The 18,217-nt window shown below is 35.2% G+C and overlaps 2 long non-coding RNA genes across 2 annotated transcripts in view; both read left to right on the plus strand.

Annotated features, from left to right (window-relative positions):
• LOC139169000 (uncharacterized) overlaps positions 1 to 4,804 on the plus strand; it is a 37,168-nt gene extending 32,364 nt beyond the window's left edge. Inside the window, exon 4 of the long non-coding RNA XR_011559414.1 lies at positions 4,725 to 4,804. This is a non-coding gene — a long non-coding RNA (uncharacterized lncRNA). The remainder of the gene's footprint in view (positions 1 to 4,724) is intronic.
• A 1,711-nt stretch (positions 4,805 to 6,515) lies between these two features.
• LOC139168999 (uncharacterized) overlaps positions 6,516 to 18,217 on the plus strand; it is a 75,580-nt gene continuing 63,878 nt past the window's right edge. Inside the window, exon 1 of the long non-coding RNA XR_011559412.1 lies at positions 6,516 to 6,656. This is a non-coding gene — a long non-coding RNA (uncharacterized lncRNA). The remainder of the gene's footprint in view (positions 6,657 to 18,217) is intronic.

An 18,217-nucleotide genomic window follows, 5' to 3' on the forward strand; every position in this document is an offset into this window, starting at 1 on the left:
CGATAGAAGTTCTCTGTACTGTATAGACAAACAGTAACTAATATTTGCTATATTTTTACTGAACTATTTATGTTGTTTATCTTTTGAGTTGTTGTCAAATGTCACAAAATGTCTCAAATTATCTCCCCCCCCCCTTTTGTCTGTATATGTGCTGAGAAAATAAGGTATATTTAGATAACCCAGGAGAGGTTCAAAGAAGAATCTAGATTGTGTACATTATATGGTTTCTTCCCTTTCTTTCAGATGAAGTAGGTAGTTATTTTTATTCGATTGACCTCCCTCTGCTGGGTTGTTTTTTTTACCATGTAAGTCAGTGGTGGGACGTGGGATTCAACATTTTTTACTACGATTCTGTGGGCGTGGCGTGGCGTAGGTTGTTGTTGTCTGTCCCTATTTTAATCTATAGTGCAGATAAAGAGCAGTAGTGAGTAAGTGCTTTTGTTTTTATCTAGTATTTGTACTCTTAAGATTTACTTTGCAATGTTGACATCATCACTTTCAAATTTAGATTTCAATTCTTTTAAAAATATTAATTAAAATATTTTTATAAAAGAATTTTAAAACAGTGCATCTACTTTTATATTGTGCTAAAACAATACTCAAAATCAACAAGGTTTATAGTTTTCAATGCAAAAACCTATTTAATTTTATGGTCTTTGGGTTAGGATTAGAAAACCTTAGAAGAAAATATTATAGGATTCAACTACTAGTTTTAATAGTTAAAAGCTTTGTTTTAGATTTTAAGATGTGCTCAGCCTTTCTTTGGATACACATTTTTAGAGTCTAACCTGATATAGGTGAAGATAATTCAAATACAGTAGCTTAAAATATGTTTAGAAGAGAACAAATGTATACTTGATTAAAAGTCATCTATCATATGTTAAATCCATCTAGGGAATACTAAACTTTTCAGTATGAGTCTAATTGTGTTTGGCAAAATTAGAATTCTAATGTTTTTCACATTTGTTTACATCACTCTTTTTTTAGCTGTCCTGTCTGCTTTCCCTATGAACGTAATGCTAATAATAATAATGAAAAATACAAAAGGCAACATGAGGCCAAGTAGGGGTATTACTATAGACTGAGAAATTAATATCCTTCCAAGGATCATGGACTTGTATATAGGTAATCCTGAAGTTATGACAATTTGGAATGGAATTTCCGTCACCAAGCAATGTAGTTGTAAAGCAAAACACAACTAAAACAAACCTTAAAAAATCTGAGCCTACAAGAAATAACAATGTGGAAAGACGTGGAAACAGGGTTAAGATGGCACACTAACTGAATTTACAGCTAACTAATATCTTACAGCTTGTAGTGTGGGATTCTTCACAATCATCCAAATTCTTTAGAATAATTATTAGTTTTTACTATTATTCTGGGCTGTTTCTTATCAACTTGTATTACAGTCTCTCCTTCTGTTTGTTTTATTATCACACCTGCATATTATTATTTATGCTATCAGACCAACAAACACAACTACAAAATCATTTAAAATACAAGAATTCCCCATGCTAGCTGGGGAATTAAAGTTGCAAATGTTGGTTGCCCCTGATCTAGATTGATATACACACATGTACACACACATATGTACACACACATACCCATGCATTCAATCTTATTACGTTTTATTATAATATGAAATATTTAATTTGATTCATTTACAAAAATTCTTTTGAAGCCCTGGGTTTTAAGGATAATTGAATATATTTGTATATTTTTCTCCTGAATAAATTATTAGAAATCTCAAAAGTTGTGTTCTTTAACTATTTATCTTTAAGGAAAAATTGCTCTTCAGAGATGAGCATGCTATTTAATTTAAAGCAAATACTGTACAGTATTCCAATAAGTGCATGTTGTGTAGCTCTGACTTATAGCTTTGCAAGAAGATAAAAAGTGGAGCACTGACAGTGCCATTTGAACTGTGAACACAAGCTGCAGAAATTCAGATTTCTTTAAAACCATGAATAAGCTATAATGACTTAGTGAGCAAAATGACGTCTGTTTAAACCAGAAATATACTATGTAATGGCTAACAATAAAAAAGTTAATGTCTTCCAAAGACCTTTAGCAGTTTCTGTTTTCCAGCCCACTACTTTTGGAGATATCAGTTAAAAAATACTGCTACAGTTTAAGAAGTACAAGAAAGCAGATTTTAAAAGACAGTATTATTGCAGCTTCTGTGTTTTATAGGATCAGGCTTCTACTTCCTAAATTCAGCCTCACTATGGTAGACCAGGGAATAACCCTTCAGGAAGATTAAAACTATTTTATTGAGATTGGCGGTAAAAATAAAATCTTCCTATTGCACTGTTCTTCCTCTTCATTCCCATACTCCAGTGATTCAAGGAGGTGTCTGTCTGACCTGCTTCTGAATATTATTTTGTTTCTCAAAGCTTACAAATGCTTCATATCCCTTTGTGCGAATAACAGTTGTTGCATATTTCTATCAGTGTCCCTCCCTTACTCTAAAACAGTGATTTTCAACCTTTTTGAGCCGCAGCACATTTTTTACATTTACAAAATCCTGGGGCACACTACCAATCAAAATGACACAAAATAACACTCTAAGACACTCTCCCCTCTTTCCCCATCCCTGTCTCCTTCCCCCCTTGTGTGTGTGTGTGTGTGTATACTCTTGAACCATTTCTCTTTCTTTCTCTCTTTCTTGCTTTCTCTCTCTCTTGCTTTCTTTCTCTCTCACTTTCTCTCTCTCTTGCTGTCTCTCTTGCTGTCTTTCTCTCTTTTCTCTCTCTTGCTTCTTTTCCCCTCTCTATCTCTTGCTTTCTTTCGCTCTCTCTCTCTTCCTTTCTCTCTCTCTCTCTCTCGCTTTCTTGCTTTCTCTCTCTCTTGCTTTCTCTCTCTCTCTTTCTTGCTTTCTTTCTCTCCCCCCTCTCCCCCCTCTCTCTCTTGCTATCTCTCTCTTTCTCTGTCTCTTTTTCGTACACCACGCCGAAGCAGCGGCATTGGACAGTAGCCATGGGGTGGCGGGAGGGCAGTCAGTTGTGAGGCGGAGCTCCAGAACAGAGGCACCGAAGGCGGTGGCTGGACGTGTTGCTAGACGCCATACATGCTGGCGTTGTGCTGGGCATGGGCGCGGGGCTGGAGCCTCCGTCCAGGCCCAGCCAGTGGGCCAGTGCCAGCATGTTTGACGTACAGCAACATGTCCAGCCGCCGCCGTTGGTGCCTCTGTCCTGGAGCTCTGGCTCGCAGCCGACCATCCTCCCGCTGGGCCCCAAAGCTCACCTGCTGCCTCCGCTACACTGGTTGGGAAACACTGCTCTAAAAGACTAAAGGAAGACTGAAATATTGACAGCTCTGTCAATGGTGGAGGACATGCCATTGGGGGTGGGGGGTGACCAAAAGGAGATTTCCCTATTTGGGAAGTCCCATCTTCCCAAGGAACATTGAAATCAATGAATGAGGGACTGCTATTTTGCTTTATTTTCTATAATTTCAGGTTGCAAAGTAATCAAGAACATCTAAGTGTTTAAAGGGCTTCTTTGTAATGCTATATCAGTTATTTAGGAAAACATATAATATCTACATGATGTTAGACATTATAATCTGGATTATAATCTAGATGATTATTCATTTTTCATATTATTGATTTATAAAATTTACCTCAAGGTAACGCTCAGTGGCTTACAATTGTAAAAGATCAAAAAACGACATAAAACACAAATAAATTAGTACAAAAAAATCAAACTGCACACAGTTACTGGCAGAGGAAATTTTGATTGGTTGGTGAACTGGTAAATACCACTTTGAGTAGCCTCCATCTATTCTCTTCCTCCTGAGTTCCAGCTGATTGGGAAGGAATGGAGATTTTGCAGTATCCTTCCCCTGCTATGCCACCAAGCCATGCCACACTCTCTGAGCCACAGCCATAGAACTGGTAGTAAAAAAAATCAAATCCCACAACTGAACCACTTCCACTGTGATGCACCCTCATTTGAAACCTAAGCTAACTAGACTGGTAGAGCCAGGTCTTGAGGTGCTTACTGAAGTTCAGGAGGGTTGAAGCTGACCTCACGCCAGGAAGCAAGATATTCCAGTGGGCACCTGCAATGGCATAGAAGACCCCTCTTCTCGATCCCAGCAGCAGAATAAATGGACTGATACAGCCTACAACATGCCTCTTCTGTTGAACTGGCATGCATTACAAAGACTTGACTGAGGAGAAGATATGACTAATCTTTCACAGCTCTTTTAGAATGTTCTATATTGCAACTAGGCTAAAGTTGGAGGGTGGGAAGGTCATATGGATTACATCTCTCTAGTTTGAAATTCCCTCTGATCTTCTGAAAAATTGTAAATGCTTGTGGGTGCTGCATGTTGGTGGCTGGCATAGTGAAGTGGTTACACCATCTTCTCACTCTATAACAGTGTTTTTTCCTGAGCTACCTGAGGTGGTCTCTGGCATAGCCCTGGACTCTGTTTTGGGGTATTTACGGCTTCATATTAAGGATGTGTTGAAAAAGAATTCAAAAATTGCACTTGTACAAAAATTGTGGATAGGTTGCTGGCAGCTGCAAATAGCTAACTAGACTGGTATTCAGTTATAGAAATTTGTGGATAGCTAACTAACTGCTGCAAACTACAGGAATGATGATCCAGTCAAAAAAGTAGGAAGGTTTGATACTGATCTCTAAAATCCTAGTCAAGATTAGAGCCTTATTGCTAGTGTATATTTCTCACAATAAACCTGCCTGTCTCCTTAGATCGACTAGAGAAACTCTTTTGAAGAGAAGGAGGATATGGAGGTTTCTCTACCCAGTACATTGGAAATGGCACTTACTGATGCCCTCCATCAGTAGCATAAATTCTCTAAGGATTACGCTTGTCCCCACCATAAAGAGGTTTGCGAAAACATTTCATTTCTGTGAGACTTTTCATTGTTAATTTATTCTTTTTTAATACAGTAATCCCTTGCTACTTCACGGTTCATCTTTCGCGGATTCGCTATTTCACAGGTTTTCAAAAGGGGGCTTAAATCCATTAAATCCATAAAAAATTTTAAATCCATTAAAAATTCATAAAATTCTTATACAGTACTACTGCACTCTATTAAAGAAACTGGTAGGATATCACATGTAGTTCCAGCTGAGAAACATTATAGAATGACTGTTCAATGCAAAGGGTGGGTTTTAAAAATCCAAATACTCGTTAAATACATAAAAAAAAATCTTTCCTCTACTTCACAGAAATTCATTTTTCACAGGTGGTCTTGGAACGCATCCCCCGCGAAAAATGAGGGATCACTGTACTTTCTTTTTCCAGATTTTAATGATATTATTTCAAATAATCATTTATATTTGTATTGTTGAAAGCTTATTTTATTACTAAAGGGATAGACTAGTGTAGAAATCAATCAACCAATCAATGCGTTTTCTCTTTCCATTCAATTTTTTTTGAGGAAATATGCAGTGCGTGAAGAAAATATTGGTGGACAAAATTGTAGAGTTCATGGGTGTTGAATTAATTTGGAACAAAATCTTGGCAAGTTAATAGGAACAAAATATCCCATCATATTTGAACTGATGTTCCAAATTCAGTTGCTGTACTCTGATGGTAAAAGTAAAATGAGACAATAACTGTTTCTATTGTGCACAATGTTTAAATCAGCATGCCTACTCCTTCTTATCAACTCTTGACCAGGTTTTATTTTGTAGTACAGGTTTGAAGAGAAAAAGAGTAATAGTTTCTGACAACAGCAATAACAATACTCATCGTATAGAAAACAGATGCATCCATTATATAAATAATTTTCAATGTGAACCTGTTTATACCCTATCCTATATATATATATGTAGAATGAATGAACTCAATCTGCATAGTCTGGAGGAGAGAAGGGAAAGAGGGGACATGATCAAAACATTTAAATATGTTAAAGGGTTAAATAAGGTTCAGGAGGAAAGTGTTTTAGTAAGAAAATGAACACAAGAACAAGAGGGCACAATTTGAGGCTAGTTGGGGGAAAGATCAGAAGCAACGTGAGAAAATATTATTTTACCGAAAGAGTAGTAGATGCTTGGAACAAACTTCCAGCAGACGTGGTTGGTAAATCCACAGTAACTGAATTTAAACATGCCTGGGATAAACATATATACATCCTAAGATAAAATAGAGGAAATAGTATAAGGGCAGACTAGATGGACCATGAGCGTTTTTTCTGCCGTCAATTTTCTATGTTTCTATGTTTAGCAGAAACAAGCAATTTTCTGATGAGATTCTCAGTATAAAGTAATTATGTGAGCGTACATTGCTTTTTGGCTGTTACTGAATAAGGGTCACATCACACTAAAAAAAAATACCATGTTGAATGTTCTGTTTAGTGTTTAATATATGAATAGGCTCAACAATTGTGCCAAAACTTGCCCTTCGAAATTTCAAACTTTTATTTTATTATGAAAAAAGTATTTCCCTTTCTCATTTTCAGATTGTATTTTTAGAATGTCTTTGAGATGTAGTACTGATAGCAAAGGATGCTTTTGTATTTGTTACAGGGCTCTCCATGACTCTGCAGCCTGCCTGCTTTCAAAAGGAATATGTTTGCTCAACTTCACTTGGAATTTGAGGCTCCATGAAAGAAAGTCAGTTGAGGAGAAAAGTTAGGACACTCACATATATTCTGTAGTGACTTCCTAAAGAAGGTAAGTGACAGAATTCCAGAGTACCCATTTTTTTCCATAAAATTTGTCACTTGCCAAGATATGATCTGTAGGATGTTTCTAAAGGCTTAATTTTCTGCAGCAAAAACAAGACTTCAGGTACTTGAAAGAAAGTTGATACAGTTTCCATCTCTGCAGTTTATAATATACAGTTGCCACCTCTATTCTTTTTTTCCTACCCTACATTAATTCCTTTTCATAATGTTGATATGGTAACGTGTTTTCAGTTTTCATTTAAAAATAAAATTAACATTTATTTCTGTGTAGAGTCTTAAAGTTTTTTGCACTCAGTTTAGCTGTGTTCCAATATTGCTAGAAAATATGGATTTTAAAGGAAAACACAATTTTGTTAAACGAAAGTGTACCTTGAGAAAAAGGCTGAAGCTCTTGTATGAAACGCTTTAAAGTGATACAAAAATGCTTTATGGAAGTAAATCACACCAAGTATTTTCTTTTAGTAAAAAAAAATCCAGTTCCATTCATGGCACAAATATCTTTACTGGTAACTTTTTTTGCATAAGTCTAGTAGTGATTGGGATTTCATATAAGCATATTAGAAAAGGCATTATACAATTAAGTTTAGTTTTTCTATTCCTTTATTCAAGAGCCCCAGTATGCAAATTATGTTTTCACAACAATGAAACATTGAAATGATATTCTAACTGATTTGTTTACCATGGTCATTATCAAGACTATTTGGCAGTTAACTTAATATTTTTAATAACAAATAATATTATACTTGCTTATATTGAATACAACTTCCAATTTTTAAGCGTCTTTCTTCATTTTTAAAATGTTATTCTGGAACTGTAATATGTATCCTTTATATCTAATTACTATAGATAATTTGGAACCTTGAAAAAAGTTGTCCCTAACTTGAGCTTATGTATTTTATTTATCCTTATTTCTATACCACCTGTTCTTATGATTCAACCTATTTACAATATCTCTAATACAAATCTTTCATTAACTTTTCTTTTCTAGTATCTTTTCTTACTCCATAATTGCTAGGCTTTATGTAATATGAATGAATATATGAGCACCAATATGATATAATATTGAATTTGCTGTCAAAAAGTATGCTTGAAGCTTCTGTCATATCTTGATTTAGTGATACTCTAATAGAGAGATCTAAAAGTACTTTCTGGTTTGGAATGCACATGGCATATGAATTAGAATCAATTTAGGTAATTACAGTGGTCAGATGAGAACACCATAAGATGACCATACTATAATAAGATTGAATCACCTTTGATTTGTTTTTCTTAGCTCTTTATGTTTGATATGCAGATTAGATGTACTACTGTTCATTACCTAGTGAAGTTCCCCATGATGAACAAAATTATCATAGAAATCAGTGTTGTTATCATATTAGCAAAGTATATTTTATTAGGATTTGTTATTGTATTCTATTCTGAATAATTTTCAACTAAAATTTTACATGGTTTTGTGATATAACCTAGATGTTGTCAAATCATTTACCTGTTCATTTAGTAACATTTAGTAATGTTAGGATAATAATAACAATAACAACAACAACAAAACGACAACAGCAACAACAACAACAACAACAATAATAATAATAATAATTTATTAGATTTGTATTCTGCCCCTTATTCATTTGTGTTATATGTAGTCAGATGTAATTCTATAATTCAGGAAATAACATTGTTTGACTAAATGAGTTATAAAGATCTACTATTACTTCAATCATGATATTATATGTAAATAGATTGCCCATGCGTCACAGTTTTTTCTAGGCGCACCCACCTCGAGCTCCGTTGTGATAAACTAAATAAAGGGGAAAACTCTCCCTCAAAACATCATAAATCCTTCTTGAAGAAAAGCAGAGGAGTAGAGCATTCACAGAAGTTCAAAGAGAATCTAAGATTTGCGGTTTTAAGGGAAGACGGATCTTCTTTCGCTATCACGAAGTGAGTACAATAAATCTCAATAAAATGGCTGAAGGAGCTGACCCTAGCCTCGGGAAAATTGAAACAAAACTCGATCAACTGCTTCAAATTGTTACTGGCTTTGAACAAAGATTTCTGAGAGTGGAATCTGTATTGGAAAATCTTTCCTTAGATATTAAAACAGTTTAAAAAGGAGCAGATGTGTCACCTGAAAAAATTCAGAAATTAGAGCATCAAGTTAAAAGTCAGGATGAGATTTGTAAACAATTGAATTGCCAATTTGGAAGACCGTCAAAGGAGAAGGAATTTACATCTGCATGGTTTTAGACCAGATTTTGCTCCAGGCTTGAAATTAGCTGAAGCAATCCTTGGTTGGATGAAAGCGCAGGGTACCCAGGTTGTTTTTGATGACATTTTACGTGTCCATTGGGGCGTCCCACGTAGAAACCCGGAGAGGCAAAGAGACGTTGTTATGGCCTTGGTCAGTGAGAAAAAAGCTGATATTATCTACAAGTATTTAAAAAGTTGTGCCGGCCTTAAGCAAGATGGAAACAAGATAAGAGTTCTTAGAAATCTCTCCTGGGAAACTTTGAGAGCGACAGCTGTCTTACATCCAATTTCAAGCCGTTTATATCAAAGCGGGAAAAAGTTTACCTGTGGTTTTCCAGCTGCCATTTTGGTGTTTTAAGAAAATTAGAGCACAGTCATTGGAGGAGGGAAAGGCACTGTTGAATCAACTGGGTATTGAGGTTGGAGAAAGCAAAGCACAAGGAGCAGAAGGAGGGGAGAGTGGAGCAGTTGGAGAGCCAAAAGGAGCAGAAGGAGGAGAAGATTATTTTAGCGGTCGCAGTACCCCAGATGGGGAGGAAAGGCAAAAGGAGGAGCAGCTGAAGGAGTTAACGGGGCAGGTGGAGGCCATCAAAAGGGAGCAGAGAAAAACAAGAGCCCAGTGTGAGAAGAAAGTGAAGAAGTGAACAATTTGAAACTGATTATGTCATCCCCCCTTGGAGATGTTCCTGGAATTTTAAGTGTTAATTTTGATTCTTGTTGGGGGGAGAAGGGAAAAAGGTAAAAGAAGTAAAAAAGTAAAAAAAAATGTATTATTCAAATGGATAAGGGAGGGGGAATTTTTCTCTCTAATTATATTAAAAAGTGGTTGCAAGTGGAGCTCAGCAGCATGGGAATGCAATCAGGAGAAGTGCCTCATGACTGGACAAGGGTTTTTCTTGTCCTCCCCCTTTTTGGTGTGGGGAGCACGGGGGGAGGCAATTTGGGCAGGTGACTGGGGTGAGGAAAGGGAAAATAAGTAAACCAAGAGCAAAACAAGAGGGGGAAAGGTTTATTTTTGTATATTATGAGTGAGTGTACTATAATGGTTTTAAATGTGAATGGTTTGGGATCAGATTTGAAACATTACAGGATATTTTGGATGGCTAAGCAAAACAAGGTGGATATTATGATTTTAACAGAAACACATAAAAGACGGGGAGGAAGGGATAAATTGGTTAATGATAGAAATTGGAAATGGGTATATGAATCTCGAGGAATGCAAAATAGTAAAGTATGGTGATTCTTGTTCATCAGAGGGTTTTATTTGAAGAGGTTGGAGTTCAGAAAGATAGAGAAGGGAGGTGGTTGTTTGTTAAAAGGAAAATTAATCAAAAGAAATTGACAATTGGGGATCCCAATTGGTCATTCGTTTGGTATATGGACCAAGGTACCCATCTCTCACCCCCTTATACAAGCAACAATAAAATAGGATGTGAGCCAGGTTTTCTATCCCTGCACTCCACAAATACAGAGACTCTCATTGTAGGGTAAAGAATGGAATCTCCCATATCTGACCATTGTGTCAAGCTGTTCAAATCTCATTTGCGTAATTATCTCCCTAACATATTTTGGCAGTTGTAACTTCAAAGAGCTGTCTACTTGAAAACTACATTTGTATTTGCTCAGCCATTTCAAGTTACCCACTTTACTAAGGGTAGCTATATCATTTTGTGCTTCTATATCCTTAATTCTTTAGGCAGTTCTTTTTTTGAATTGTTCTTTTATGTAAGAGACAGGAAGGCCACAGCTTCTTACAAAATTTGTTAATTTGATGATCCAGGAGATTTATGATTGTAATTTTATTTGCTCTAGTAGGCATTAGGGAGTCTATCAGTCTACATTTCATTTCCTTTGCACCAATAGTTATATTTTGGATAGTTCATGAATTGTATGAATTCCTAATTCAGCTTTAACTGCTGTGGCAGATGATCTACACCCAACATACATCTCAAATGCTGGGACTGTGTTTGTTCTGGGAGTATAGACCTGTGGTTGAGTATAGACCTCAAACCTCTGCTCCATACAAGAGCATAGGGGTAACCTTAGTTTTATATACATTAATTAATGGGGCTAGGGACCCTGGGTAGTTTAAGCAGTAAAATAAACTGTTGACCTCTCCCCTTTTCTAAGAGGTCTGTAAGGGGCGTGCATAAGCGCACTATTGTGCCTACCGTCCCTGTCCTTCTGTCCTATTATTCTTTTTATCACTTCTTTATACTTTGTTATGTTAATACAAACTATAAGTCTATACTTGTTTGACAACTATAATAAATGAATGAACGAACGAACAAACAAACAAACAAACAAACAAATAAATAAATTCAAAAAGAGCTTTTGCTCTAACTGTACTCTGTTGATGATGGCAAGCCCCAGATCCAATCTTGGAAACGGTTATGCCTAATTAAACAAAAGTGTTAACCTGTTCAATTGGTTCACCGTCTAATTGCCTGATGTCTCTGCTGATGTTTTCCAAAGACCATTATTTTTTATTTAGATTTACTAATGATTACGGAGATATCCTGACAATAAGAGTTGAATCTTCTTAATAGCCTATGTAATCCTACTAGTGAATATGATAATAAAATTGTATCAGCATAAAGCAAGCTGTTACAATATTTAGGATCATCAGCATGTGTACCATGGGATCCTTCATTAACCCTGGCAAGTCATTGATATATAAACTAAATAATAATGGGGCCGGGATACACTCTATTGTGGTGAGTGGCACAGTGGTTAGAATGTAGTATTGTAGGCTAATTCTGTTGACTGTCGAATGCCAGCATTTTGACAGTTTGAATATCATGAGGCTCAAGGTTGACTCAGCCTTCCATCCTCACAAGGTTGTTAAAATGAGGACCCAAATTGTTGGGGGCAATATGCTGACTTTGTAAACCACTCAGAGAGGGTTGAAAAACACTATGAAATAGTATATAAGTCTAAGTGCTATTGTTACGTTATATAAAAATAGAACAATCTGACAAATCTATAGATGAGAATTGTGAAATCTCATGGAGATCTTAGGATAAGATCAGTGAATTATGGTAACATTGTACAGTGGTATTCAGCATCAAAGAGACTAAACTTAATTTTTCCAAAGTAATAGAATAGAATTTTTTTGGCCAAGTGTGATTGGACACACAAGGAATTTGTCTTAGTGCATATGCTCTCAGCGTACATAAAAGAAAAAGATACATTTGTCAAGAATCATGTGGTACAGCACTTAATGATTGTCATAGGGATCAAATAAGCAATGAAGAAACAATCAATATTAATAAAAATCTTAGGATACAAGCAACAAGTTACAGTCATACAGTCCTAAGTGGGAGGAAAAGGATGATAGGAATGATGAGAAAAACTAGTAGAAATAAAAGTGCAGATTTAGTAAAAAGTCTGACAGTGTTGAAGGAATTATTTGTTTAGTAGAGTGATGGCATTCGGGAAAAAATGTTCTTGTGTCTAGTTGTCTTAGTGTGCAGTGCTCTGTAGCGACGTTTTGAGGGTAGGAGTTGAGACAGTTTGTGTCCAGGATGCAAGGGGTCAGTAAATATTTTCCCCACCCTTTTTGACTCGTGCAGTATGCAGGTTCTCAATGGAAGGCAGGTTGTTTTTTCTGCAGTGATGATATAGGCAGATAAATACAGTAGTGCAGTTTGAAAACCACAAGTTTTTCCAAAAGTAAACTAAACAGCTTCCAAAATGCTGGCACAATTTAATGAGGCATTAATTTAGGCATTTAGGTCAAACTTAATTAATTTAAATTGGATTTATCCTGATTTAGGCTGGTCAACTCACATACCAGATGTAAATGTAACACATCTCAAACTTGCAAATCCTAAAGATTAACAGTTTGACTTTAGTGTTTGATGCTATAAATAAATTTTGCCAAAATGTTTTGTCTGCATAAGGGAAAAAATATTTCATACATTCATATTCAATGAAAATATGATCCAAAGGAAGCTCTAGGATTAGAATTCTTCATTAGTTTATGTAACAATTTAAATTCAAATTCTTTGTTCTATGATGAAATATATGTTGTCAACTGATTATCTGGCTCAGTTAAAAAATTGGAATTAAATCAAGATTATGTTTTCAATTGTGATTTATTTTTATGTTGTCTATTGAATTCTACAGATAGACAGACATATGAAAATGATGTATTTTACAACACAAATTGTTTTTTACACTGGCAAATTATCTCTTTTCTTATATAGATATTCAAATTTGCATATGTCCTCTTTTTACCAATCATCTTACACTAGTAATATATTAAAAATCAAACAAAATATCTAATTCTGTATTTACCAGAAATCAAGTTCCCTTACTTTTTGGTGCAAATGGCCCACATTCCAAATCCTTGCATCTCTAGGTGAATTAAGGTTTAATTATTGACAAACATTGGAATAATATAGATTCTTAGATGCAGCTATTAGAAAAAAAGTATAATGAAATTGTTGTTGTTGTTGTTATTATTTATTTGTTTGTTTGTTTATTTATTTGTTTATTTATTTGTTTATTTATTTATTTATTTATTTATTTATTTATTTATTTATTTATTTATTTATTTATTTATTTATTTATTTATTTATTTATTTATTTATTTATTTATTTATTTATTTATTTATTTATTTATTTATTTATTTATTTATTTATTTATTTATTTATTTATTTATTTATTTATTTATTTATTTATTTATTTATTTATTTATTTATTTATTTATTAGATTTGTATGCCGCCCTTCTCCAAAAACTTGAAGCGGCTCACAACAACAGAACAGTACAAATCCAATGATTAAAACAATTTAAAACCCTTAATATAAAATCAATTGTACATCTCATACAAACCATAAATAAAGCGCAAACGGCATAGGGGAATCAATTTCCCCATGCCTGATGACAGAGGTGGGTTTTAAGGAGTTTGTGAAAGGCAAGGAGGGTGGGGACAGTCCTAATCTCTGGGGGAAGTTGATTCCAGAGGGTCAGGGCCGCCACAGAGAAGGCTCTTTCCCTAGGTCCCGCCAGGCGACATTGTTTCGTCGACAGGACCCGGAGAAGGCCAACTCTGGGACCTCTGCGGTCCCAGAGATACTCTGGTCTGATGCCATGAAGGGCTTTATAGGTAATAACCAACACTTTAAATTGAGACAGGAAACTGATCGGCAACCAATGCAGACTGCGGAGTGTTGGTGTAACATTGGCATACCTGGGAAAGCCCATGATTGCTCTTGCAGCTGCATTCTGCACGATCTGAAGTTTCCGAACACTTTTCAAATGTAGCCCCATGTAGAGAACATTACAGTAGTCGAACCTCGAGGTGATGAGGGCATGAGTGACTGTGAGCAGTGACTCCCTGTCCAGTTAGGGCTGCAACTGCTGCACCAGGCGAACCTGGGCAAATGCCCCCCTCGCCACAGCTGAAAGATGGTTCTCTAATGTGAGCTGTGGATCGAGGAGGATGCCCAAGTTGCGGACCCTCTCTGAGGGGGTCAATGATCCCCCCCCAGGGTGATGGACGGACAGATTGATAACTTATAATAACATATGAGTTCAGATTTCTTTCACATGTTTTTTAAAAATTCAGCAGTTCTCTTGTTATATTTATAGCTCCACATTGGCATTTAAAATTATAGATGATAAATCTCATAACATTTTAAAAAATAAAGAAAGAGGCATTTAACAAAAATTTAATAAGTTTCGGTCTTATTTAGCTGAAACATTTGCATTTATCTCAAATGAATGTTAACAAATTCTTCCATGGTAGCTTGTCTGAAAGAATAGCCTGATTTTTCTCTTTCTCTGTGGAATTCATGTTTTTTAATATGAAATATTTGTCAACAAATGTGCTTGTGAGAAATTTACAAATTATAGTTATGAAAACTAAAGGAAAATCAGTGGGAATTGCTTCTCTAAGGGTTCAGTATATTAGTATATTAGAGTACAAAGATTCATACTTAATGTCTCCATTAAATCTCTTATATCCTGAATATTTTCCCTGGGGACTGGGTGGGAAATATATTTTTTAAAGAAAGTAAGTTTTCCCAATGTTCATTTCTTGGCAGGACCTGTAGGACATATGATAGATGTGGCTTTTCCATGCATATAAGTCTAACAGTATTGATTAAAAGATATGATATTTTCTAAATATTTGGAAATCTTTTAATAACATAATGACTTGTTTTAATTACCTATATTTCATCTGAAGCTGGGAATTACATGAATGTTGACAATGTAACACTTAATATGTAATTCTTGTAAACAGTTTAACATTTAATGTAAAAACAACTAAGTCTCATTTATACAGCATAAATTAGTAGTTCGTTAAAAAAGGAGACCTTATATCCCACAGTCAGGACGAAACCATTTTAGTTGTGGTCTTTGGCCTGCCAGAAATGTATTCTTAGCTGTGTGAAATTGGCAGGGGTAATTGCATGACAGATGTCTGCCTGTAGCCATAACAACTTTCTTCTAGATGGTCAAGGTCAGCCTTTCTCTTTGTACTTCTGCACCTTCATTGAAGGAGATGGAGTTGATGCTAAGTTGGCAGATCAAGATTGGTCAGCGTGATGGACTTGGGGGTGTGGGGACAAGGGCTTGAAAAAACCCCTGGGACTTCAGATTCGGGTTTCTCCCAGTTGTGCCAATAAGGCTCTGCTAATAAACTGGAATTTTGAGGAATCCTTTGGCTCGGAGTCTGATTTGATTTGGAACCCTGATAGCTATTTTTACAAGTGTTTTGTTTAGATCAGATGCTGCAACGTCCTGCCTGTCAACGACTACTTCAGCTTCAACCACAACAACACAAGAGCACGCAACAGATACAAGTTTAATATTAACCGCTCCAAATTGCACTATAAAAAATACGACTTTAGTTATTGAGTTGTCAAAGCGTTGAACTCATTACCAGACTCCGCAGTATCTTCCCCTAACCCCCAACCTTTTACCCTTAGACTGTCCACAGTTGACATCTCCAGATTCCTAAGAGGGGCGTGCATAAGTGCACTAGCGTGCCTCCCGTCCCCTGTCCTATTGTCTCTCCTATATCTCCTATATCGTATCTACTATTCTATTCTTCTTTTGTGCATTGGACAAAATAAATAAATAAATAAAATAAATAAAATAAAATTTACAATGTATTTTACAAAAATTACACTAGTTTCACCGTTTTAGCAATACATTGGAAATATTTGTTGTTCTCATGGAAACAAATGAGAAAATAATGTTTATGTTAATTTCCATAGTATTTTAATGAGTTTCTGGAAAACGATAATCATATTATTTCATATTGCTATATTTCTTATTTAGATTTCTAAATCCCCACATTACAGTATATTTTTAATGAATATTTAAAATGTAAACAGTAATATGGTGTCAACCAGCCCAAAGAAATTGAATGTATAAAGAATCAGTATTCTGATGAATAATTATTTACTAAAATGATAAAATGTTTTATTTATTATGATCATATTTATAGCCACTTTTTCTATGCTATTTTTGTATCCATTTTTTTTTGTTTTGATGATTCCAGAAATAAAGCATTAGATATGATTTAGAGAAGAATTAGGGTTTTAAAAAAAAACAAAAACCCTGGGCCAATTCCATTTGTGCAGTTTTGATGGATAAATATTTTTTTAAAAGAAAAAAATTCTGTTGGGATTTGCTGGTCCAAATCCATTTTCTTTTCAGTACATGAAATGACAGTGCATTCTTGATGTCCCAATATTAATTTGTCAGGCATGCATGTATATTCATTTGCCAAACATCAACCATTTTGGGGGATTTCTATTAGCTTGTCTCAAACTGCAGGCAAGCTAAATTTCTCTAACAGGCATCAATTCGATGTATTAAATGCCGGTTCTGCCCTAGAAGACATATTGATTTTTTTTTTCTCAGCAAAGTGACAAATACCATTTTCATGACCATAATAGAGATTGATTACAATTTTATGGAACACAGAGGGAGTTGATCTTGGTGAGACAGCTTGAGGGCATATCAAAATTGAAGAAAATCATTTGGATTAATAAAGAAATTAATTAATTCATGGGCTGCTGATAAAGCTGAAGCATTGTAGAGACAATGGAAACTACAGCAGGGTTATTCATGAATACTGATGTGACTAACATTGCTGGTGACTAAAAATTTAGGGCAATTTTAAAGATAATATTGCTTAACCCTATTTATGTTTTTAATTTAAAAATGGTATGTCCTGAAATATTTGCTTGTTTTAACGTAGCAGGAATTTTCCAAGACAATAATGCAGATGAATCAAGAGGACATACAGACACAAATAGAAAGATATTATTGCACATAAACTATATATCATGACTATGAACTGCAATCAGAAAATTTGCTCAGTCCTTTATCCCTATATTTCTGAGTAGCTTCTCAGTTGAATTCTGTCTGTTGTTCTCAGTGTTTATTCTCATTATTTTTATTTTGTCATGTATCTTATCTGTCTGTCTGTATATCATCTATCTTATCATCTGTCAGGTTGGGCTAGTGAGAGTGATTGGCTTAAAATCACTCTGTGGCTTTCATGCCTACAGAGCAGGGCTGTTAAACTCACGGCCCGCAGGCCAGATGCGTCATGCGCTGGCCATGCCCACGCCCAGTTTAACAAAGGGAAAAAAAGTCCTATTATGTCACACGATGCTGCCATGACCATGTGAGTTTGACACTACTGCTGCTGAGTTCTAGACCTCACAATCCTGGTTTTTAGACTAGCACTTTCGCCACTACACCAAACTATCACAAATTTTAAAACTTTCTGCATTATATGGATAAGAAATTTAGCATTACAATTTATGACTCTTATGAATTCAACCATTTTTCCAACTCCTCTTTACTGAATTCCAGCATCACATATTTCAAAGTAACAATATAGTTTATCATGTTTTTCCAGATCCCAGATGATTAATATTAAATATACTTGGTGAAAATTAATAACATTTTTGGAGTTGCTAAAATCCCCTATTCCAAATTAAAATCAGCCAGAGTTATTTTATAGGGTGAAGAATGACAAATTTCAGTTACTCTGGAAGCAAAAAGGGATAACCAAGCTACAAGAAGAGGGAGAAAACTGTTCTGAGGTTGGACTCTAATTGAATACAAAGTGTGAGTTGGTCTAAATGCATCAAATACAGAAATTTAGAATGTTGATACAACATGTTTGTTTGTTTTGTTTGTTTGTTTGTTTGTTTGTTTATTCATTCATTCATTTATTTATTTATTTATTTATTTATTTATTAGATTTGTATGCCGCCCCTCGCCGTAGACTCGGGGCGGCTCACAACAGAATAAAACAGT

This window comes from Erythrolamprus reginae, chromosome 6 (genome assembly GCF_031021105.1).
Source record: "Erythrolamprus reginae isolate rEryReg1 chromosome 6, rEryReg1.hap1, whole genome shotgun sequence".
In the NCBI taxonomy this organism is placed as follows: Eukaryota; Metazoa; Chordata; class Lepidosauria; order Squamata; family Dipsadidae; genus Erythrolamprus; species Erythrolamprus reginae.